The sequence below is a fragment of the Calliopsis andreniformis genome, chromosome 3, assembly GCF_051401765.1.
Source record: "Calliopsis andreniformis isolate RMS-2024a chromosome 3, iyCalAndr_principal, whole genome shotgun sequence".
NCBI classification, from domain to species: Eukaryota; Metazoa; Arthropoda; class Insecta; order Hymenoptera; family Andrenidae; genus Calliopsis; species Calliopsis andreniformis.
In genome coordinates, this window is record NC_135064.1 from 20,143,655 (window position 1) to 20,170,010 (window position 26,356).

The 26,356-nt window shown below is 41.4% G+C and overlaps 1 protein-coding gene across 3 annotated transcripts in view; it reads left to right on the plus strand.

Moving 5' to 3' along the window:
• Positions 1-26,356, plus strand: part of LOC143177146 (zwei Ig domain protein zig-8) — a 368,390-nt gene that overhangs the window by 71,207 nt on the left and 270,827 nt on the right. Inside the window, exon 1 of one of the 3 annotated variants that reach the window (XM_076374957.1) lies at positions 5,690-5,725. The exons of the other annotated variants lie outside the window; for them this stretch is intronic. The gene's annotated coding sequence lies outside the window, so the exon portion shown is untranslated. Of the gene's footprint in view, positions 1-5,689; positions 5,726-26,356 lie in introns of those variants that run through there. 3 annotated transcript variants of the gene reach the window in all.

Below are 26,356 nucleotides of genomic sequence, written 5' to 3' on the forward strand. Positions count from 1 at the left end.
TTCGCTCGGACTCGTAACGAATACCGTATTTTCGCTCTGTTTAGTTTGGTCCGGGCGAGCTGCCGCGTTACTCGGCCAAACGTTCCTCTCCACCCTCTCGAAACGTTGAATCGGTCTCGAATTTTTCTGGGCTATCCACCACTCGCGCGCTGCTCGTCATTTGCACAGGACACCGAGACACTGGCCCGTTTCAAACGCGTCCTGTTAAACGAGCGACGTCTTTTTGCTGGGTGTATCCGCCGAGAATGAAATCTTCCCGCCGAACCTGGGATAATTGGCTTCCTTCGGCGCAGCGTCATTGCGCAATTAGAGCCTCTTCTGGGGTGTGGATTGTGAGAGGTGGGACGAGTGGTTCCAGGATCGGGATTATGCGATTCATTGGAGCAGCGGGAGGGGAAGGATGTAGATTTTGATTAGTGGAAGAGTAATGTCTTCTTGCTCGAGTTCTGTGACTTGTGTTTTTGGGATGTTTCGAATAATGGTAATTAGGGAGCACTGGTAGCTGAGCCATGGCGTTACAGGTGCCATATCTTGCTTATTTGAAATACTTTGCTTATTTTGTGGTATTAGCAGAATGCCATGTTATTAGAAGGTAGCTTTTATTAGGAAATTTTTATAGAAGGATTTCTAAAACCAAGAGCTACTGTGCAGAGCTGGTAAAGTTGCACCTGAGATACAGGTTGACATAGAAGTATTTTGTTGTGTATAGAGGATACGTTGATTCAATTAGTAGTTATGACTACTTTAGCCAATAATACACTAGGTTCGAAAATGCATGTCAAATTAGGCGGTCCTGTCTACAGTAACCACATAGATCCGAATTTTTTCCAGATGGAACTTTATCAGCTATGTATAGTACATGTAGCATTTCAGTTTGGCTATCGTTGTTGTAAAGCAGGATAAAATTCTTTTTTATTTCAAAATTTCTTGTCAGCTTTTTATCTTATATTTTTGAATATAGTTAAAGTGGATGTACCTATTCTAATTTATCGAGTAAACATCAAGTTATAGTGAAATACAAGAAGTTGAAATTTCAGTAAATTGGTTGAGTACGTATCCTCGAAGAATTAACTTTTATCTCTTGAAGCCCTTTGCTCATTTTTTGTCGAATCTTGTGTTATTTTGTTTTTGAAGTGTTTTATCATTTACCAATCAGACCCCTGAGAGTCTAAACTTAGTTTCCTCTTTCCTTACTTGCTCTGATCTGAAATGTTTTCCGTACTTTCTGTTAGTCTCGAATAGCATACGTAACTTCGCCATTTTTCTTTTCTGTATCCCTTTCCTATATTTTTCTAATCACTTATCATAATCACAGTTTAATTAAAAAAAAAAGTTTGCCTTCAAAAAACGAATTGAATTACCATTTCGCAAAAATTCTAACAACATCGCAAACAACTGAAACTGCTTCTGCAGCCTTGAATCCAATAGAAAAATCGACTGAACCATAAGCTCGAATGTAAGAACAAAAACTCTCCTCACATTACCATTTATCTACAATTACGCTGTTTCCCAAGCTTCACTCACATCAGCCAGAAACGTTCTCCTTCACCCTCCGTAATTGCGATTCCCCCGCACACGAGGGAGATCGCTCGATGCAAGAAAATTCCGAGGGTGCTCCGAGAACTCTGAAAAAGAAAATGTTTACCCGTCGAAAAAAAGGCAGCAGCGCTGAGGCGTTATCCAGCGGGCCAGGACGAGGGCATATTGAAAGAATTCCAGAGTGGTCCATGCCCTCGATCGTCTTTCGATCAGGGTAAACAGTAAACACGATCTCAGTAAGCTCAGTAAGCTCAGCAAAGAATTTGTGAAAGCTCGTAAAGGTAGGAGATATCTGCACGCGTGTTTTCGTAACTTCAAACCTAATGGGGCGAATAATTATGTTTGACCCATCAGCTGTAACCCCCCTAGCATTTGACCTGCCCCGCTGCAACCCCTGCCAAGTGTCAGAGGGAACCATCTCAAAGGAGCGGAATAAGGTGATAGAGTTTTCTAGATTCGGGGGGTCGGCCCGATCGAGTTATAGTTGGCGTAGGGGGTTGGATATTGAGCGTGAGACGAACCCTCGTGAATTTTTCCGGCTCGCAGTCAGCCAATAGTAAAGCAATATAGGGGAAGATGCCGGGCCGTATTTATACCGGATTCCGGAGCAGACCTTATTGCTGTTATCGGTGAATATCTCGAAATTAAATACGCCGATACGACCAGAAACCTCCCCCATCTGCCGTTTCGATCGTACGTGGAACATGTACGTATGGGCGTTGATGAGACGCCCTATAACCGTATATACGCCTCCACCCTTCCACGTTTATAGCCGACCCTCTCCACCGAGAGAGGGTGAGCGAGCCCAGATAGGGAAACCGGCAACGAAATATCGCGCAATTTGTTAATGGTGAATTTATCGCCGCAGAGAGAATTGCTTCATGCCTATCGATTGATTGGTCTCATAGATGGGAATTAATTGAAACTTTATTGATGGGAAAGATGGCTTCTGAAGACAGGTTTGGACAAATATGGAATTGATTTTTATTGTTCGTTTAAGGTAAATGTTCCAGTAGTTGAATATGTATCGATACCTAAACACTCGCGTTAATTTTATTCAATTTTAGACTTAAATTCTAATGTATTAGATGTACTTAATTAAAAATAAAACCTACTGGTATGAAATAGTATCCTCAGTTTCTGGGACCGCGTAATTAAAGTATCGGGATATATTGTTTTAAGTTGTTTGCTTTCTGGGACATGTGACATCTTAAGCGTTTAGGTATTAAGACATTTACGTTAACTAGAAGGTAAAGAAACTAACCCAGTTTGCTTGGGTTGTGTTTTCATTTAGGCAAAGCTTGACTAGGTTTATTTGTACCTTCTATTGTGGAATTAATTGAAGATGGTATTTTTATGGTAATGGTAGTACCTATCATAAACTTACTGTATTATTGCTATTTTACCATATTCTCTGTGTTTTTATCGTTTGTCGGTTAAATAAAGGACCATATACAATTTCTAGTGCTACGGTAATTATAACACAGATAAATTGTGCGTAATGCTCGACAAAAACATTTTGAAGTATTCTTTAGTCCACTTTGAAGCTGCAGTTTACTGCATTTCTGGTTTGGTCCGCATTTGTCATGGTTTGCTGATCACCTCTGATTCAATGCTTTCAATATTTTCACTGGTCTGTTTTCTACATCAAACAGAGCACACATCACTACATTTTGAAACCTATTTTCAAATGTTCTATCTGTATCTTCTGACTCACCCAAAGTGGAGTTTTTAATTGGTAAAAGCTTATACAGAATTCAAATAATAACATTAAATTGTGTAATTTTCTTCTTTAATTCATTTCAACTTCAACTAAGTTTAAATGACTTATAATAAAAAGTACTGTACTGGAGTGCAGCCTTACCAGTTTTGCACAGTACTGAAATCAGCACGCTACTAATTATGTCGCAGCCCTTGTGTAATTACAAAAAATGACACGCTATTCGTGATTGCGCGAATCCAATATCGATCAGGTTTATAGCCAGGAGATGTGGAAATAGGGATTCGCGACGAGATATTGATGCATTCTATCACGGAAATCTCCAGGGGTATTGCCGCTGCATTCCTATGCGCTCGTGTCTGTCGGTGAACCGATGCGATGGTTCCACGGCGCAGACATAAAGTCACGTTCTCATCATCACGACCCCGTATTTCTTTGCCACGGAGTCTCCATTCAGGCGAGTTTCCTGTAATTCATACAATTACAAAGTAAACGGAACGCTGTAATGAAACGTAAACTTCTGGCTGAAAAAACTCAAGCGTTCAAAAAAACGCGGATAAAATGGTGCTTTTCAGGGGCTCGAACGCTGGTGAGTAGTTTTAATGGAAAAATAGCTGGCCCTTGTCGAAGATAGATGCGTTTGACTCTCTAATCATCGAAAGATCGAGGGACACTCGAAACAAGGACGGATCGGCGGGCTGACGGGAAAGTACGAATGATTATATCGCAATATTCGATCCATCGAGCGGCTGAATTCGAAGGAAGCCACTCGACCTCGTTCAATCCCCTTATCAGCTGTGTCTCCGGTTCTCTCTAATCTCTTTGTGTATTTCGAACCCTCTTCTCTCTCCTTTCGTGCTCGCCCTTTTGCCTCCGACTCGTCTTCGTCGGAAATTCCCCGACTATCGACACGCGTACCGGTAATTATTCGTCTCTAATGAAAATTCTGCTGGCATTGGCATCGGTGAATCAGGAATACCTGGGTCGTCCAGCTTTCAGATTACGGGAATCTTGAGGCTTCCAGTTCAATGGTAAAAAGCTGGGATCACGCCGAGTAGTCGTACGGTTTCGAGTGGAATCTGTTTTTGAGCATATTTTAGCGGTGACTAAATAGGTATTTCTAGGTGTAATAGACTGATTTTAGGATATGTAATATGTCGACTTGACGGTGCCAGGAATATTCTATGCATATGGAGATTTAGAAAGACATTTTTAAGAATGGACGATGTTTTCATGGAGTACTCAATCAGCTGATTCAAATTTTATTATTTTCGCATTAATAACCACTTCTGTGAAAGAATTTTCAATTTTGAAAATTTCATGTGTAAGTACTTACTTTAGAATTGATGGGTACACGAAAAATTCATGAACTAATGAGAGTAACCCACAAGCTTAAACCTCAATTTATAAGGGCATCAGTAACCAGAACCTAATATCGCAATATCACTATCATGAAAAATTATTTAGAATACCCAGTATAAAGAATACTCACAATTTCTCTCTTTGAAACTTGAGTTAATATAAATTCTGTAATCCCACTACATCACCCACGAGTTAAATAATAACGAACACAATAAACCTACAGCTAAAAGCCTAACTTCTACACCAAAAACTCTCGAATACCACAACTTCCCAGAATGTTCTCTGACAGCGTATCTACCAATCCTCCAAGGCCCACGAAGCTGGCATAAGAGTAGTTCCCAAGATTAAATTAGCCGAGCCAGTAGTTACGTACGCAATGCGTTAACACCGTTGATCACTTTCGCAGGGAATTCCGAATCGACGGCTGTTTGAATTATCGAGCGGTCTGCCGGCGGTCCAATTATGTTAGACTAACGTTGGACACTCGACCCAGCCGAGTACGTACGACCAGGCTACGTTCGGACGTCACGACCCGTGCAAACCGTAATTAGGCGAAGTTCGAGGCTTTCGGAACTTAAATTCCCTCGGTTGGCGTGCTGGAGCCGCGGGGCGCGGTCACTAAGTTACGGTTAAAGAACTTGCCGTCCTGTCGTGTTTGAGTTAGTTCCCTCCTCGTAGCGCACGAATCCGCAAGCCGTGAATTAGTAGAATCGAAGCTTTGTCCTCTTGTTTCTCCGAGGAGCGGAATTTTTACGCCCCCTTTACGGCACTTTTGTTATCTAACTTTTCCGCTGGGTTTTCGTCCCTCTCCACTCCTACCTACCCCCTTTCCACCCCCTCCATCGTTTCGTACTCCAGCGTCGCATTGTTCCGTCGTCGGCTAGTAAATATTTCTAACTCGCCGCGCGTTCGTCCTGGCCACTCGCGTGCATACGGCGCCCTGCATGGTTGTTGTCGCCGGAGAAAAAGGTGGGACGAGTCGAGGGGCGCGAGCTCGATCGTAACAATGACGCGAAAGCGAATCCGTGAACGTTATTGCTGCCGGAGGAAATGAAACGTGGATTCAAGGTGCAGAGAGCTGCTTGAAACGGAATAAAACAACAGGTGACGTTTATTAAGGTTGTAAATTCGAGGTCGTGCTTGAAATTGTAACAATTTTATATGCCGACCGGCGCGAATTGCGAAAGCGATACACGGTGCTCTCAGATTCTGGGTACACTGGGACAAATTATGACGCGGAATGCACCTGGAATAGGATACGTTTCTCGATGTACCGTTTACTGGGGAATCTTTCTCGGGCACCGGAGGTATTCACGTTTTTCAAGAGTAATATTTTTATTGAAATGTGAATTACAAGTGTCGCGTCGAAGGTACGCAGAATTTTGATCTCGTGCACAGGAATGTGGGGTACGTAGATATTTTATCGGTGGTATTCGTTTTGAGCCTTTAAGAGTGAAATAACTCCTCGAAGACCGTGCATTGAAACGTATGATAGATCACTAACAACTTATTTTGGATGTTTGAATATTAAATTTCTTTCACTTGGGTACACTTCTATAAAAATGTCACAAAAATATGGAGTAGTGGGCAATAAAATTGCACTGCACTTTAAATACAATTTATTGAACATGTAGACTCCTATGTGCGAGTTTAACCAAAAATGTTTATGTTTCTAAAATAGTACAGTTCTTATTTTTATGACTGCTACTACTAAAATATCTTTTAAGTAGTATGACTCCGCCTGTAGTAAACCATTGCCGAAGTCGAGTGAAGTAGATACGTTTTGAGTCAGACATATAGGACGTAGTACAATCTCTGCTCAGACATATGTCTCACAAGTTTACCAAATAGAAATTATACAGTACTGTAACTTTTTGAATTAGTAACAGCTGGTGTGATTTATAACCTACATTTTTCCTAAAATATATGTATTTCGTTTCAAAGTAACTTATGGTTTTGTACAAACTTTTGGGGCAAAATTTATAAGCCTACCCCATATATTCTTGCACAAATATTCATAAATAAGTAAATTCACTACATATTAAAATAGCTTCTATACATCTTCGTTTGTAAAATGGTAAAATCTCTCAAAACTTGTCAGTTTTAACCCTCGGATAGAGCGAGCGGACTCAGTGTCACTTTTGATCCACTGTTCGCCGTCCAAGGGTTAAAATATCTGCAAAAATGAATTTTTAGACTGAGCCAGTTTTATCTAAAAAGTCAGATCGCAAAGAGCAAACTTTTTTACCATAAAAAATATCGATCTGGTTACCTGAAAGAATTACTTCCCTTAGTTGTATCAGCTTTCGACGCTCTAATTATCAAGAGAATAGTTAATTATTACTGAATCTCCGTTTCTATTATAATAAGCCCCATGGATGGAAAGTGGGCTCGAGGAAAGTAAACGGTGTTCAATCCCGTTCCAAATAAGTTGTGTTAGGAATAATGCGGCCGAATGGAATCGGCGCGGTTTTTTCTCTCCTGTTCACGGCCTTTCCAGTCCATTTTCAGCCATTAATCACGGAAGCTCGACTGTTTGGAGGAAAGCACCTGACCTAATTTGAGCGCGGCGAATGGTGAATCGCACTCGACGTACTTCACTTTGTTATCAATCGGAGTTTTATCGACGTTCATTGAAAGTACGATGTTGCCCGGGGATTCTGCAACCTCAGCGCTCCGCGATCCCGATCGGCGGGGAATCTGAACTCTGTCAGCCTCTCTCTGAACTTTAAATCGACTGCCCGCGAAATATGTTCATGGAAGCGGCAAAGGTGCCATAATTCGGCTCATTCTACTTTACAATGAGAAAGGAAGCGGCTTTCCGACCGTTTCTTCCTGTTTTAAAACTTCGTTAGGTACTTCGAAATATGCGAGCAGAACGATTTAGGAGTCTCTGGAGCGATTTGGGGACATAAAAGTAATGGAAGGACTGTATTCATATACAGGAGATTCAAGCTGAAGTAAGGCACTTAAATATCTCCTGTGTTTTTAATAACACGAAGTTTTTAAAAATTAAAAAAGATAATCTTACACAAAAGACTGTTTTTTAATGATATTTTTCTTTTTTAATCGTTCAAATTATAATATGGACGATTTTCGTGTTCTTAAAAACAGAAGAGATATTGATATAGCCTGCTAGAGTATGGAAACCCTGTATATTATCTTCAGAAACATGGAATTATATCTTCGAGTTGTATATGTACGTACCTACACTCTTAACAATTAAAATTATCGAATCATGTAACACAATTCTTCGCTTACAGGATGAGAAATATTTTTCCATGATTCTTTTACTTCATGGACTAATCCATAAATATACATCACACCGAAGGTATTCCGCTTGCCACAAGTTCAGCAAACGTGGCACGAAGTCCACGGAAATGGAATGGCGTTACGTTTTTATTTAAAGTTCTAATTAAATGAAACGTTACATGCGGTCCCGCATATACCCCGAACATCTAAGCTGCTTATCGTCGCTAGCGGAACAGTCGAATTTATAGAAACACGGAAACGTACGACTCGACGACCGCTTTAATTCGATTTTATAACGACAGAAATTGCTGGTCGGTCGCCAGTTACGTTCCCTGAGCGGTGTAACGTGCGGGTATCCGCCGCGAAATTTCGCGAATTACACGCCAGAATTATCAACCTCGACGTCTCTATCGTCGCTGTGGCGTAGCACGGCAGCAATTAAACGAAAACGCACCACTGCGATAATTTACCGCGCCCCACGATTTATATTCTACTTAATACTGCATAATGCGAAGGCGAATAATTACACACGTCTATTTCGCTTTGACTTCGAAACACTGTAGCGTCGACATTTAGCTGGTCTATCGAAATAAGAAATAGAGTATTTTACAGACTCGTAGTTACCTTCACCATTTTTTTCAAATTATTCTCCTACTCCTTGTCAGTCTTATTTTTAACGAGTTAGAACTAGTCACTGTACATTCCCAGGGTATAAAATTCTACCTCTTGCAACTTGAAAATTTCTGCAACTTTTACGACTTCAAAATTCCAACACGAACACTTCTTAATCCCTTACATTTTGCAAGTTCGTTTTTAGAACAGCTCATTTCTTTGAATATGCGTGTGACCTGTTAAACGAATAAAAACTGACACGAATAACCTCTTCCGAGTGGTTGCCCAAATATTGTCGATTTTTCAGAAAGATTCAAAAATTGATTTCCCCATTGGACGTGCATAGTCTGACTTGTACAGATTGAATCCTAGAGATTGATTAGCGGGAGATAGGATCTGTCTTGCTGTCAGATGCAGCGTTCGTTTTTTCGTGTACTCTACATGGATAGAGCGAAAGCAGGTCTACTCTCTTTCGAAATTGATCGACCAACAATTCTCTCTATCCCGATGGCGAGGGTACCCTCGATCGTCTCTGACCCCTAAGTTTCACGGGCACGAGTCCCCATTCTATTTCCCTAAGTGCATTGATTCCACGATAGCAGGAAAGCAACAGCGATAAACTATGCTTAATAAACTCGAGCAGTGCCCCATTCCATCTCGAAATTTCCAAAGGCTAGGGGAATTTTATTTTCCGTATCATTTCGGTCGTGTATCAAGCGAAATGGTTGAAATTCTCCACGGTGCATTATTCGCGCGGCGGGTAGAACGAGTTTAAAGTCCTTTCAGAGTTAATTATCCTCGTAACCTGAGGTCGGGGTCGGCTGGTATTTCGCGTCCCTGCGCCAGGCAAATATTCTATAACAAAGACTCTTTAACCTGTCTTATATTCCCGGGGCCGAAAAGCCGTATTGCGGCTCTGCCCTAGATTTGGTGTAATTTGGAGTGCGATCGTTAACGAAAGAGCCCCCCCACGAAGGTGGCTCGTTTGTGTGCGAGCTAACTACTCCGTTTGAGCGGCACCCGCGCCCGCGCGCACACCTGTGCACCTGCTCCCTCTAATGTATTCTTCTCGGGGCGGGACGGGGATCAAAAATCATCTGCCACGAGATACCCATTCTTTCAGCGATAAGGTACATGTCCCAACAGCCGACTGTGTCCCGCTGTTTGGACATTAGCGCCAATTTTATTTCATTTTCAGCTTAAAGACTTCCACAGACCGACGCGAATTTTCTGTAGCTGTAGCGAATTCGCAGCGAATTTAGAAAACAGACATTCGAATTGATATTGGCGCGAGGAGGATGTCAAGAAAAATTTCTCGCGAATTCGCTGCTGTAGCGGTAAACTAGGGTTGGCTGTGGGAGCCTTAAGTTTTAAGAAAAATCTGGTGTTAAGGTAAATGTCTCGGTACTAGAACGCTTAAGATGTCAAATGTTCTAGTAAGTGAATAATCTGAGACTACATGTTTCGATACTTAAAGGTCCCAGTAAATAAGGATATTATTTTATAACACTAGTTTTTATTTTTAATGAGGTATGCATAAGGTATTAGAATTCGGGTATCAGGCCATGGTCAACTACTGGGGCATCTACCGTAATAATAAAAAATGAGGAATATTAAAATAGTATACAGGGTGTTCCCGAGTTAAATGGTCAAAGTTTAGATATGAATTTAGGACCGTAAAACGAACAAATTTTTCCTCTGGAACTACGCTCGCAAACGCTTGCTTTATGAGATATTTATTTTTAAAGTTATGAGAATACAGAAACAAATGACATCGAAATAGTCTAGGTTTATTCGTTTGTTGATAAAGAAGAATATGGTTGCTATATTATTTAATCAAAATGACTGCCTCCATCTTGGATACAAGCAATGTAGCTATCAATGACAGAATAAGCGGCCGATGGCCGAGTGGTCGATATCGGCATATTCAATATTAGAACACATATTTCTTGAAGAAAGCGTTTGCAAGCATACTTCCAGAAGAAAAATTTGTTTGTTTTACGATCCTAAATTCACATCTAAAGTTTGACTATTTAACCCAGGAGCACCCTGTATATTCAGTTACTGAGACGCAATTCAAGTATCTGGATATTTCATATAAAAATTGAAGCCTAAAATTGAATAAAATTAACGTTAGTGTTCAGGTATCGGGACATAGTCAACTACTGAAACATTTATTTTACTGATCAAAAACGAAGAATATTAAAATAGTATATACAGTTATCGAGACACAGTCGAAGTGTTGATATATGAATTTTTTGGTCGTGCACTTACTGAGAAATTTGACATCTTAACCCTCAACTACTATTCTTGGTCTATCAGGCTGCTACTAACTACTTATTTATATCTATTTCCCTTTCTTCATTATTAACGTGCAAAGCGACAACAATTGATTTTGATTTTGTATTTACCACTTTTATATTAACAATAACGCAATAAACATCATTTGTTCAATTCTCTGCAATCGCCAATATTAGTTACGTAACTTTTAATAGGTATAGCAGTGAAGGGTTAAGTGTCCAGGTATAATGACATTTACGTCCCTAGCAAACGTGAGCAGTTATCGTCAAGGGCTGACCTATCTAAAATATTGCCTGCGGTAAAATCAATCGAAGCGAGTCGATAACACGAACCTTTGACGACCGTTCACGCAAAACATCAACGCTCGCGTTTTACAGCCGTAACGATGGACTTTATATTCCTCCACGTCGAGTAGGACGCGTCCGCAAGTTTTCGCATCTCGATCTGCGTGTTTGTCGTTGCGCTCGGACGAATCGCGATTAAACGATTGAAGATGGAATCAGTCTGTTTATCTGTCGCGCAGGGAACGTAAAACTGCGTGCATCGAAATAAACGCGCGCTCCAGTTTTCACGGATGCTGCAGAAGCGAAATAATAAACAGAGGCGTTGGCGTATTTTGTCGGCGTTCCTGTCAGAAGGGATCGATAGATTGCACGGAGAATGGAGCATTGTCGGGTAAATAGTCGCGTCTCCGGCGCTACCAGAGGACTTCAGGATCGGTTGACCGCGCGTCAGACGCGTTTATGAGCTGATTCATGTTTGCGTTTGCATATCGGTCGGTGTATTAAGAGCGTATGCTACGGCTGTTTGCTGACTCATCCTCATCCCCGTTCGCTGCAAAGTGTTGCTCGTATCCTTTTGTTTCTCCACGCTGCAGCGCTCCGCGACGCTGTTTGCCCTTTCAAGGCACATATGCTGGAGGAATGACTAGAACGTGGCGCACGTGGTCGTTGCATTCTGTCTGGCAAGGCGCAATGTATTAAGGTTCCGTGCTTGTTAGATCGTTCCAGCGAAGACTCTGGCGCATGTACTGCCGATGGTACGAGCTAATTGTCGCGTAGTGGCTTTTCGCGAGCTGGTCCTGGATGCAAAACTGCGTTGTATTTCTATCTGGTAGAACTTGGCTCGGAGAGTAACCTAATTCGAGTGAAAGAGATGAAGTATGCAGTAGGTACGCCTGTTTCGTTTGGAAACGCTGGGAGACTTTGCAATGTCCTGATACATAGAGAGAATACTATTATAGTATTATATAATTATATACTATATAATTATATACTATTATATATATAATTATATACTATAATACTATTATAGTGCATTCAGTTTACTTGGTGGAGGCATAGAAGTAGATTTTAGGACTAAACTGACTTCTATTTTTATTAAGCATAGAGTCTGAACCCAACCAAACTGTGTTCCTCTCTTAACAATAGTCCAAAGATATACATTTCTAACATTTACTAGCTTCCAGCAATATAAAGGTGGGTCTATTCTACATGTCATATAACTTTCTAGAAAACAGAAAAGAGACATATGTATACCATCTCTCTATTTTCTGTTTATTAAAAAGTTTCATAACTCTTATATAACATAGCGTAGACCCACCTTAACCCAGCAAAGGCTCCTTAAAGTCGGTCTACACTACTTCTACAACAAAGTTATATAACCCTTCAGAAAAGAGACAACAAAGATGTTATACATACGTTTCTTTTCTCTTTCCTAAAATATTATATAACAGAATTACATACAGCGTAGACCCACCTTTACTTTGTACATGCAAATATCTCTCAGAAGCAACTCCTCTCAGCTACACCACGTGCCTGTCTTCGTACTAGAACGCAAAGGTCGTAATTCACCGTAAAATACCCTCGACGTCGGTTGTATAATTAATGTATTATCGTGCGCTCCTAGGGCTACTCGGTCCCCGTATCGTGTATCCTTGCATTTACTATAATTCTAGGTGGACGGTTACCATATCCTTTCCCCCGGTTACCCATTCAGGAATCCTTCCGTAGGATGTTTGCCCTGACGCCGAGCATGCACGCAGACTCGGCTGGGTCCCTGGGTTAGGTCCACGATGATCAGAACATGGTACACGTACCCAACGCGTTCTCTAATTAACAAGAGCCGGCAGGTTAAAGTTATGTTAGGTCTTCGTTCTGTTTGCTTCCTCCTCAGGCAACGGCGGCCGTCCTTTCAGGCTCCTTGGCGTCCTCTCAGGCCCCAACAAGTATTCCCGCGAGCATCTTAACGTAAACTCGGTTCGCAACGTACGCCCCAGGTGTTAACGCCGTATAATTAAGCGCCCCTGGCGCGAGGATAATGGCGCCATAATTACGAGTTGCCTTGCATCGCGTCCCCCGCGCCTCTTACGATATGACAATGCTGGGACAGGTTCACGATTTTCGTCGCTGCTCGGTCTGGCCAGTCGCTCTTTGCGCGACGCGTGTCCGCTGGAACACTTTTCGGAGGCGCCATTGTCATCGCGGCACTCTGGAAATGCGGTAATTAACGAGAGGACGGTTTGAGGCAGCTTTTTACGCGTGAATAATAAAATTTCTGATTATACAGTGGCTCTGGGTTAGTTGACCGAAATTTTCTCGGCATGGCTATTGCTAGTTTAGTAGTCCACTTATGAGGGTTTATATAGGAACTTTATAACTGTATAGTGACTGTCATATGAGACGATTCATTAAGTTAAGACTTCTATTAAGTTTAGACTCCGACCTTGCTAAAAAATTAGATACAGTAGAACCTCGATAAAATTTGTGTTGCTTAGGTTTGCGCATATTGGGTGTAATAACAATAAAAGTACAATAGAACATCGATTAAGATTTGAATAATGTATTAATAGTAATTTGGTGAAGTAAAGCTAGCTATCAAAAGGATCCTTCAAGTTTGGAGGAATCTAGTCTGTTGTTCTTTAAAAATTATTTCAGAGACATTGATAGAGCTCAGAATTGTACTCAGTATTACAAAGGTTTAGACCGTATCAGTCTGAATAACTTGAAAGGAAGACTTAGAACTGCGCCAAGTCCGACCGAGGTTAGATTTGCGCATGACTAACTTGGCCTAATAAAACAGATTAGTCTTAATTGACTTGATACGCTTTGTATCGAATCCTGTGTTTCATCTCGAGCCTAACCCAGAGCCGAGAATTCAAGAGGCCTTGCTGGGTTCCGAGGACTAGACTCACTTTACGTACAACCTAACAATCTGACGGAATCTGAGTGACTTTCAAGGAACCTTACAAGTTCTCATTGAATCCAAATGTGTTAGAGAGTATTCCACTAAGCCCAATAGAAGTCAGATGAATCTAGAACATCCTATTAAACTCGCCTGGACCCGATGGAATTTCAGTGGACTCTAAATGAATCGGAGAGAATAACCATTTACCAAAAGACCTTGTAATCTTATTTTAAATAAAGTTCCAGTTCGAGGAACTCTTTAAGGCGTTTCAACACGTCCTGATATTCGTCGGTGATCCCTGAAGATTACGATTATTACAACTTCGACTTTTTCTAGCTCTCCTGCATACAATCTACCCTTTTCTGTCGTTTTATCGATAACATTTAAAAAATGTATCGCGTCTAGTGGCAGCTTGGATGTTCACGTCCAGAGCATCGATACTACAGTTGGTCGTTACACATACCTTTGCGAATAAGGTCAGCTGGGGTCGTAGCAGGAATTCAGGGCTCCTAAAGCACTTCCACTCTCTTCCTGGCATTCCTGTCCCTTGTATTCATAGAGATTCTAAGGACCCTATAAACTCTGTTTAAAGATCATTTTGATCGAATTAGAACGATTCTGTGCAGAGCAGTCGAGCCCAGGGCAACAATGGGATTCCAATACCAATTTACGTTCGCTTTGCTTTACACCGTTCCCATAACATTCACCGTGCGCGCACACGAGTTCAGTATCGGCAATAATCAATGAACGATACAGGGCGTTACAATCAATGCCGCCAGATACTACGAGAATGTTTTTGCGAGGGATAACGAGGCCCTGGTCGGCAGGGAAGCAAAAGGTCTCGATATTTCAAACAATGTCAAGTGGAGGAGCTTCCCCGTGACTATAACAGGCCAGCGTTTTTGAATTGCAGAAGACTGATTCCTCGAACGAACTGAATCCCCCAGACGCGCCATCGAATCGCTGGTTTACATGCCTTCCCGCGTCCTTCCATACGAATGTAAATTCAATTATGGAAATTGACGAGTTCAGCAAGTAGTAGTCGGTCCTTAGACGAAATTCAAAGAGCCCCCCTGTCCTTCCAGCGTCCTCTGACGTCGACGTCCCCGCAGATGATTAAGCGTTCGCGTATCGTAACTGACTGTGCAGAAGCTGCCCCGACTCTGGCCAGTGATAAATGATGGCCAGCGAGGAGTTCGATAAAAGTGGCCCATAACAAGGTGTGCTCGCGTTCGAGGGGCTGCAGTTAATACGCTCGGTCAATGATTGTTATCGCGATATTCCCGGGACGAAAGTCTGATCGAGCCCTGATCACGTGGACGATGGCGAACGAGGATTCGACTAATTGAATTCTTTTTCCCTCTTGTCTTATGATTCCGTTAATTGTCATCGTGAAATTGCCGCGGGAGACGTCGTTTCTTTGGATGTCGTTGAAAGAAGGGAACAGACAGTGGCTTTTTGTCAGAAACGGCAGAAGGTAAAGCACTAAGGACGGGGGCGTAACTATGGAATGAGCGAAGAATGCCAAGGGATTGGATTCATTGGAGCAAGAGGAGAAGGAAAAGTCGAAGAATGGGAAGGTCTAGCGACAATTCAGGACTGGGGGAAGAGGGCGGTTCTGCTCCATGGAATTCGTCGATGTTACAGATACTAATTTCCTAACGTCCATGACGATGGGCACTTTTATGTAAGAGTGTTGTGAGAAATAATCTCGAATAATTTCCTTCGTGAAAGCCTTCTTTTCAGAACATACCTACGTGTAACGTATACTACAGGTTAATTTAGAAGTTAATTTAGAGTTAATTTAAAGTTAATTTAGAAAGCGATTCCAAGTTTTTTATGGATAGTGTATATACATATAAATTATCTTCTCCAAGATCTACAGACAGAAGAATTACGAACCCCAGATACTATAGGCTCGAGCAAGAAAGTGGACGTGGTATCATGTCCAAATAATGTCGTTGTTCTTTCCCAAAGCGTTTTTCTTGTTTCGTTATGATCGAGCCCTCTCGCAAATGACTGTCTCCCCAGGTTCGTCTAGGGGATAGGACACTCGTAACTGACGACGTAACGTGTGATCGATCATTATTGAACCCCCTCATCCTTGCCCTCTTCTCACCGTATCCCCTCGCACGGTCGTCAGTCCCTTTATAAACACGAGTCGCTTCTATTCCTGGTCGCTCGTTTCGCACGTCATCGGCAAAGACTATCGTTGCATCGCGGCCACTCGATTTTCCATAATGGTTGTCTCACTGTACAGCTACCATCTTTTTTTCTCCCTTTCTTTCGATAAGGAAGAAGGAAAATAGTTACCTGGCCATAAATCGGAGCGCGGGATAATCGAACTTGCTCGGTGCTCGAAGGACAGACTTCTATAATTTTTCACTCCCTTTATGATGCTTCTGAGGCGCCGCTGCGAATCTCGTACGATTGTTCCCGCTAAGTGGAACATAATTTGACGTTGACTCGTTCAATGGCACGTGTGACGTTAATTAATGTTCTCATGTGAAGGCGTTGAGTGAAGGGAATCAATGAGACTGTGTGAGATAAGTTTAGAGAGAAAGCTTTCGAAGTGTAATGCTTAAAAGTAAAAACTTGGACATTTGGAAATTTGAATTATTAAACATTTGAAAATTCGAAAATTTGTAAATTTAAAAATTTGAAAAGCTGCGCGTTCTTTCGTTGATGGAATCTGTATTGACCGATTTCAGCCGATATCTCTAAGCATTTGAAGAAAGGGTCATTGTGCTCTCAAGGACTGCAAGTTTTTAATTAAGGGAGAAAAGAAGGGCAAGATTCGACTATATTGCTGGTGATTTCACGTACCGAGACCATGAATTTCATTCGTTCCTCTCACCTTCTCGGCTTCCCTCCAGTTTTAAGTCTTAAAGTTTTAATGCGCCGAGGATAAGCTGCCGCTGCTTACCGCAGGCAATTCGCTAAATGCTCGAACGACAAGCACAGCAATTTTAGTTTGGCCGAGTTTGTACTCCCGCGAGCTTTTTTTCCCGCCCGTACCCTTCTTACAGGTAATATCGGTGTTTCAAAGTCTTTGGCGACTTTTTTCAATTCCCTGGTCGCAGCTGCGTCGATTGAACGACGAATCGATGCTCTTCCTTCTGTTTATACGTTTCTCGATTTGTAACAGTGGTCGATCGATTTTTCCCAATTGCCAATCTTTACAATTTCCCATGTTACGTGGCATTTGGCTATGTAAAAGAGCGACAAAGCTTCTTTGGATAAGTTTCCTCCAGTGCTCCCTGTTCGAGGACGAGAAGCAACTGTGTCATTCTTTGAAAAAGTTGTACATTTTAAGCTACGTTGAGTTGCTACTTTTAAAGCCCACTTGCAAGTGACGAACAAGCCTTTACGTAGACAATTTTACAATTCTGTAGCTTCATATTTTCCAAGTTTAAAATGCACCATAGACAAACTTGTCGCGTTAATCAGTTGCACAGATATTTCGGAAAACTTCTTTCAGACTTTCTTGTCGGGAATGTAGTTCGAGGAAAACGTAAAGTTTTTATGTCGCTCTTCACATGACTTTATGCTCTTGTAACTTGTGGTTCACTACGACAGGATTTCGGTAGTTGCAACCTCGGACACTTGCAAGTGAATCTCGACTCGCGCGATTTTGTCAACAGGGGGTTGCCAAAATCGTATAGTAACGAGAATAATTAATTTTATTAACGTGATCTCCGACACTTCCATGCATTTTCTATCCCAAGTCTCGCTGTAAGCGACAAATAGAAACTGACCAGTTACCACAAAAATGAAATAAAGTACCCATGTAGTTGACATGTTATGCAAGCGAAAATATCAAAGTTGATACTCTTTTAATACTCATATAAATATTTGCTACCCTTTAAAGTTAGCTAAAAATAGCTTTAGACTCCATGTAATAGCTCTTACTACAATCACTGGGTATTCGATAGTCTCCCTCGAGGTCTCCACGTCCCCAGTACTTTATTTCTCAAGTTAGCAACCTTTCATCGATTCGCAGACGAACGTTCCAAGGGTCAGCCAGCGCCAGCCAAGGAGCAGGCAGATGGAAATTAACGCGTGAGCCGAAATTTCGAGGACACGTGTAATGAATCCGCCTGCCGACTATCACCGCGCTCAGTAACACTCAATAAATGGATTACAGATTATCGAGAGTGGCGGTAATGCGGGGTTGCTGCTAATCAAACTTGCGGCATTAGTCGTCGGGTGATTAGACGCGTTATCCAACCTCGAACAAGCTGCCACTCTAACTCAAACATCGACTTCTAGCTAAGCGAGCTAAGACGTTAGATTGTGTTACGACGTTCGCGCTGTAATTAATACACCTCGCAAATCGTGCGTGTCGACGATCCCTCGCAAGGATTGCTTAGTGACCCGTGGCAGTTTCGCTGAGGGAACGTTTAACGAGCTGCCTTCCTTCGGATATCGGATCCTTCGACGCGCGTTTGCCATCGCCTCGAACTACCTCGGCTGATGTTACTTCCGCGGCGCGATCCTCGCGGAAATATCGAGTTTCGTGATGGACTTGTGGGCATGGAAGATCGAATCTTGGAGACGACGAGAGTAGTCAGAACGACGAAGCTTTCTGGGAAAGTGGTCTTGCGGTTGGCTTCTGGCTGGCAACTGGTCTCTTCAAAATCCTTGCAAATTAGAAGGAATCAAGGTTTTCATAATTTTAGGGGTTTTGGAATTCTTCAGGCTGAAGGAATCATTTTTCGGTATTATATCGAGAAATTGGAGAAGAATACGTTTCTCAATCTAAGGATGCCCTACTGTCTTATATTATAAAGTCTAGTGTTAGACTTATTTTGTTACTTATTTATTAGGAATAATTGTCCTTCTCATTGCCAATATATGTATATATTTAGTTAGTATACTAACTGGATTGTGAAATTTAGCTGCATTGAATCTTCAGAAAATGTATTAAATGTACAGAAGCCTTCGAAATGACGAATGTAGTTTCTGAACTTGCAAATCCTGTTGCAACGCGATATGCATTTATAATAATTTTACCGAAAACCATTTAATGCTGGCAAATCCTCATCCATGAATTTGTACAAATGAATGTATATAATTGTTATTTGATCATACTCTCGTACTCGTTATTATCTCCCATTAATTGTGATCGTCACCGACATTTTATTACGGGATCCATTGATATAAATAGATTTAATGAGTGATATAATCGCAAGGAAATGGTAAAACGAACACTGGTGTTGCAATTGCGTAATGAGTTATAGGTATAACTCCTGAATATGCGAAATGGTAAGTTTATGGTAACTATACAAAGTGTAGCAGATGCAAAACCCTGTTTCGTTTGCCCCTCGCTACACTTGCAATATAATTCAGTTGCATTCAATAGGGACCATTGAATTTGTTTGATATTCGCTGTGTAATAGTAATGTTTCAAGCGCAATTAGCCCAGGTCGCATCTATTGAGTACATTTGCCTTCTATACTGTATTGATAACGAATTCATGTCAAACTGGTGAATACTTGCATAAAATCCTCAAAGAAATATTCAAAAAATGTTTCCTAAATGAAATCGTTCCAATTTATGACTTCCATTTACTCGTGCAATATATTGTATTTCATGATTTTCTATTTCCTAATTTATACATAAATTTTGTGATAAGTTAGTGATACTTAAAAAATGTCCTGTTTCAATCGTTATCTTAAAATTCTCTAGGTTTGATAATACTTCAAAGCACTTTCAATTTATGCAGTCGTTTTCACGAATACGACGACGGGGATTTAAAACTGGGAAATCTTGGACAGAAATGAACGCAAGGAACTCGACCACTACTCGAGCGGCGTATTCGAGTCACGCATACGAAGCTTTCGACAGATCACCAAAGGCTTAGTCTTAAAGAACAGTCTCAGAAGTTACCATGGCCGAGAGAAAATAAAAGTCCACTAAGAGTTAATCTTCTGCCAACCCTCTGTCACTCACGTCGTCGCATTGCTACCCAATCCGGGACTTGTTCCTTTCACTAGGAAGAAAAGGGCGAGCATCGATGCCTTGGATTTCCCTTCTCTTGAATTTCCTCGAATTTTCGATATTGCGGCCAGCGAGATTCGAGCCAGGGGTTCTTCTTTAGTAACCTTTTTGGGATTCACGTCCTACGTCAAAGAAAATGTGATTGCACTTTGGGAATTGCGTCCGTGAGGAAAATTCCATGTTTGAATAAGTGGATTGGGTTAAATAAGGGTAGGTGTAAATCTGCAGTGCTTCCAGGATGTGTTCTGCATGAGATGTTCGACTTAACACACTTCAGTTCATTTAATTCTATCTTGATACTGTTGCATTTAGTATCGATCTTAAGTCCAAGTACCCATACGGTTAGATTTTAGTATAATTACCTCGAACAACCGTAATCCCTTAAGTCTCAGTAAAGTTATTCTGTTAATTGAAACTAGTTGTCCATTTGAGTGTACATCTTAACGAGACGCTAATGAATACTATTCTGACGTTTCGAAACTGACGACGTTGTATTGTATAACGAGTATTGTAAATGTCCTTTACTTATTGGCACCAGTATTGTGTACTTCACTAATTGGCTGGTCATATGTCCCTGTTTCTTGCTATAAATGGAGCAGCAAGCTTCTAAGTTTAGTACCTTTTGCCTTGCAAACTCTCCAAGCATTGTAAACGTGAAGTGCCTTATTCCATTTAGATCAACACTTTTAGTTATCGACCTACTTTACACATCCGTGTTACAGTTACCTTGATATTTAATCAAATTCAAGAAACGTTCCTCTATCGACTAGTCTTGACACCCACTTCCACACAAATTTCGCGTAAAAATACTAAAATAACATAGACAACTCATTAACAAACATTAACACACAAAAAATTGTGGATTCCATGTTAAAAGTACGCACAATGAACGTGTCAGAATTTCAGCTTTCTAAACACCTTTATTTCTCCAACCACCCCTTCTACATTTACCCTTAATAACCAGAGACAAGACATTTCTGATCCAAGTATAAACGTCATTATCACAGGGTGTTTCCTAACCGAATCCAGGCTTGTTCTACAGCTGTCAACGTCGAACTGTTTACCTCAGCCCATGAGTTGGACACCCTCGACATCCCCCAGCCGTTTGTTCAGTCGTTCCAAGGTTTTCTCGCTCCTTCCAGCCTTTCCCATGTTTCCCCACCTTTCCTAGCTTGTTCACAGCTTCTCATCTTCTTACTCCTCGATTGGAGGCTCTTCCCCCAACTTTTCTTCTCACGGGGCCCGAGGACGCTGTGTACAGGCAACGTAAACGCCTCTATTTGAAATGCATTGGCCGTCACGGAGACGACGAGGCTGTTTGCGCTGTCAACCGAAAGATAATGGATCGGGGTCGTTGGACAGCTCTCTGTGCACCTTTCCACCTCGCCCTAACTCTCGGCCGTAGAAAAATGACTATAACGCTGTCGAGGATCAGGTTAATAAAACGATCGGTCAATGTTGCCATGGACGGTTCGAATCGACGTTTATCATCGGAAAAGTCGGACGATTTGCTGCGAAACTAACCGGTTAGCTTCGATGATCGAGCGACGTCAATTCGAAATTCCCGCGAAAAGGGGAGTCTGAAAGGAAAGAGGGATAATTTGTATGATTTTCGGTGATTGTTAAGGGTACTATACAGGGTGTTTCATAATTCATGGTACAAATTGGGTCAAGTAGATTCTATGCCTGGAAGTAAGACGAAAACCAAGAGTAATGAAATTGCGTGGGAGGCTTTATTTTCGTCACGTGAACTTACGTTACATACTATAGCAGATCCATAATGTGAGTCGTGATTTTTCCTGTTTTGGACCTATTTTGTTATAATATAATATTATTAATATTATTAACTACGCGTGTACTCGATTGATATTTGAATTCAATTTTCTCGAAAATGGAACCTCCCACGCAATTTCGTTATTCTTGATTTTCGTCTTACTTCCAGGCATAGAATCTACGTGATCCAATTTGTACCATGAATTATGAAACACCATGTATAATAATAGTTTCTGTATAAATAATAAGGCACTTCTCGGTGAAAAATCTGATAACGTTTTCTGATAAATAAATTTTGTAATATACCGTGACTGTAACAAAATTTCCGTACAAGAGCAAGGTATTGGTAGCTCGAAGCGTTTTCTAGTTTCTCAAACTCTACAAATTAAAATTTTAAACTCTTTGGATCGTTTCAAATTCTTAATACATCAAGTCTCGAGAATGAACGCTCGCAATATACCAACGCGGTACTGAAACAAAGATGAAGGGTTGAAAAGAGGAAAAAATGAAGTGTGCACGAGCTGGGGGAACTTCCTCCGGTTTCTGAACTTACCCACAGCATCGGAAAATTTCACAAATATTTGCCTTGCGGGGAATCTCCACCCACGCATTTCCACAAACACAGGAATGCATCTATCACGCTTTGAGTCTGTGTTTCGCGTAAAATTGGATTCAACTTCCAAATCGACTGGTCATTAGTCAGTCAGATTGGAATTCAGAGAATGCGAGGCTTGAATTTATCAGGTGAACAATTCTGTTTCGTTTTCTGGAAGACTGGCCTGCAGAAATTCTCGTAGATATCGAGACTCGCGGTCGAAAGAATGCTAACGGTGAACTCTATAAAACGTGACTATCGCAGCTTCTTTTTCCTGTCTGTACTGTCGGCGAAATATCCACGGCACGCAGCGAAATGTAACCGTGTGAATAACTCGAACGACGAAGAAAGACGAGGGATGTTTGTTTGCTCGCGTTCTTCGCTGAAGATCGCTGCAGCGAGGTGGACGTTTGACCTTTTGTCTCGCGTTACATTCTTTCTCGTTCGGTGATTTAGTTGGTTTGCAAGATTCCTGTGGTTGCAATGGTTGTTTCAAGCTTCACGGTTGGTCGTTTTTTGCCAGAGTTGGAATTTAAAGTCACAGAAGTGCAGAGGAGAAGAAGAATTAATTGATAGGATATTCTCGCTCTTTCTAAAAACTGGTTTAGATATTTCCAGTTTCTAAGAAAAACGAAAGCTTGAGTGATACGAGAAATGAAGGCGTTTATATATCTATGAGTAGCAGAGTAACTAGAGAGGTAGTATTTGTAGAATTTTTTGTGGAAGATGTAGGATAGAAGGAGCTATAGAAAGAAAACTTGTTGGCGAAGTGATCGTTGAGGGTTCGTTGAGGAAACAAGCCTCGCATACCAGTAGGTTCGATATTAGATAGAAAAGAGTATTGGGAGAGGGTTAGCTAGGGAATCTGCGGGAAATGAAGATTTTGTGATGATGATGAGGAGCCTTCTGATGGTAGATGAAGGAGGAACTTGGAGCTAGTCGATCGTCCATGAAGGATTTGCAATCACACTTGCTTTTCACAAGTTCCACGATCAATGCCTTATGCAAGAGGATTTTTCAAAATCAGAAATGATAGAAAATATGTCGAGCAACGTGTTTTTTCTACTTTCAGGATCATCTCAAATACTTAAGTAGTTTTCCTGATCATATTAGGTTATAATTAGCTTCTCGCATATACTTCTTCATAAATCATAAGAAATCACAAGATTTCAAAATCAATTAGAGAGTCAAAAGTAGAAAAGTCAATTAAAAACCTCAGACTATCTTATGCACGAGAAAACGTCAAGCTTTACTTAATCTAGTTATTTACTAAAATTGGTTTCTGATTAGTTTTCGATGGTGTAGTTAACGATTAATAAAATAGCAGCAATAAGCAAATATGAAGGAGTGGATCGAGGTACTCGAAGAGTTTAGTCATTTCTGAGGATCAAAGTAACGGCGAAGCTGAAACTGTTCCCACACTTGCGCTAACGAATTCTCGGTCAGTAATTTTTCACGACGCGATAAAAATACATGTAGCTTGCGCGGAGGCTAAGTTTAAAGTGCGCCCCAAGGATCGTACGCTGTCTTACGGTTATTTCGTACACTTGTTACTGCAACCAAACAGGTGGCGAAGTCATCCTCTCTAACGTAAATAAAAACAGATATTTTACTCTGCTGTTTTGATACTTTATAACATTTATAATGCTTTGTCAGGAAACAAAAGAACGTAATACTAAGAACAATCTTTATTGGTACTCGCTAGTATTCGTTAGACCACACCTTCCTGGGACACTTTTAAGGATAGCTTCAGAAGGCTTTGCACCTTTCTTAATCCCTATGTACAGCAAATTCTCCTAAAAACCTTAACAGAAGATGTCTGTATTTCACATCAGAATCTACTTACTCTCAAACAAAATTAAAATCATGCCTGACAAATGAAAGCTTAAAAAGGGAAGCTAAGCAAAAAATACTATAATTTTACAAGAAAGGACTCCAGAACATCTATGTCACATAGAATAAGGAGATATCTCAGTGTAGAAATTACATACAGCTATCCAGTACAGAAATTACTAATTGAAACTAGTATCCCTTAATCCGAAACGGCGATAACCATTGCCAGAGGTAGGACCTTCGATCCGCGACTCGACGCCGCTCCAATTCACACGTTGCCTGGGTAAAGGTCTTAGCGCCGCGTCTAACTTAAAATCGCGCTCGAAAAAGAGCGAAGTGGTTTCGAGAACGACGAGAAAAGGCGCGCGCGCGAAGTGCCGCTCTCGTTCTTGCTCGTTTTGCACGCCTCTACTCGTTTCCACTCGCCACACCGGAAGGTAACGCGTTGGCTCCACGTGCGTCGCATCCGCTGCATCGCGATGCAACAGAAGGGGGAAAAAAAACGCCAAGCGCCGCGCCCGCGATTTTCTGGGAATTAAATTTACGAGGCCAGCTGCGTCGCGGATCCTTGAAGGAACCCCTGCTGTATCTGACCCCACGGGAATTTCAACAGCCTCCCGTTTCACTTCACTCCTACCTCCTATCGTCGAATCGTTCGCGGATGAGAAGCCTCTCTCCGAGCGCTCGTTAAAGCTCGAAACGAATCTCCTTGCCGGGGTTAAAAGTTGATCGCCTTCCTTGATTTTTCCTTCTGGCCGATGAGCGCGCTTTAACCGGGAAAAGAATCGCTTCTCATTACGTGATTTTCCATTCCATGGAACACTGGCTCCCGCGACGCATGATACTGTAATCAACGTGCTCTACCCCCTCTCGTTAGCTTCTCCGTTATCAGATCGTGGAAATCGGAACAGCTGGATCTCGGGGCTTGATTTCGGGATATCGAGGGACGGGCAAAACGACGAAATTTAGATTGTTCTTCTGAGTGGAACTATCTGTGTACCTATTGTAGTATGTAGAAGAGGTTTTAGTGATGGATGAATTTTTGAGTGTTTCAATTTTAACACTTTTAGATTTTCTATATCTTGAGTTTTTAAGCTTTTTAAAGAATAGGTATCTACAGGGTGATCAGTTAACTGGAAACCCTCTAATATTCAAGCATTTAGAATAACATATATTGTTAAAATGCAGTAATCGAAGGAACAGGTTAATTCCTGGTTTTATATACAACTTGTATTCAGTTAATTGTATAATTAACTTCACTGCAACTCTTAATTACAGAATGGTACATTTTATCCATTTTCCTTAAATCTGGCAAATGATATAACAAGTTTTCCCTTTACCCCGTGCTAAAATGAAATTCCCTCAGTGGCTGTATCAAGTCAGGGTAGTAGGTGTAAAAAATACGAGATGATGTTCCTCGGGTGCTAAAAAGGACGAGACACAGGCCACTAAGGTAATTGAAATTTACGCCCCCACGCGCAGTGTCCACCATGCTGCGGGCAAGATTCTAATCTACAGCGCGGCTTATTTGGAAATTGCATCCTTTAGCTGGCGGCCATCCCGAGTGAGATTCTAATCGCTAATGCAGCTTGTCCGTCACGCTCTCGTGCCATTCTGAGTTTCTTCCGAAATTTGACCATAGTTGGGCTATTGCACGTGGCTGATTCGGACGAAGTTTCCTCCTCAAGTGTCCCACGAGGCGAGGTACCGTATGCACGTAAATCTTGTAATCTGGGAATCCAAGATATCCAAGTTGAATTCTAATCTTAGTCAGGACTGGAATTTCGTTCGTGAAACAACCAAGCTGGAACTCGATAGCGGCTGAGGTAATCGCAGACCTATCGGACTAACTTCGATCACCACGATAGCGAAATTAAATTAAGTTGCGTGTTCGATTGAAGTTGCACGAATTTCAAGTATCACTGGACGAGTTCTACATGCATTCTTTGAAGAATAACACGACTGTGTGTGAATCGTTTAGCCCGCGCGAGCTATAACAATATTTAGAGCAACCTTCTCCTCGCTGAACTCAAAAAGATAGTGCTGTGGAATTTTTCAAAAATATTTCGAACATAAAACTCGTTTAAATATGGATCTTGAAAGAATAAGCTAAAAAAAGGAATGAAGAGTACACGAACAGAAAATAAACTGAACTAGTAGCCGACGCACAAAAATGGTCA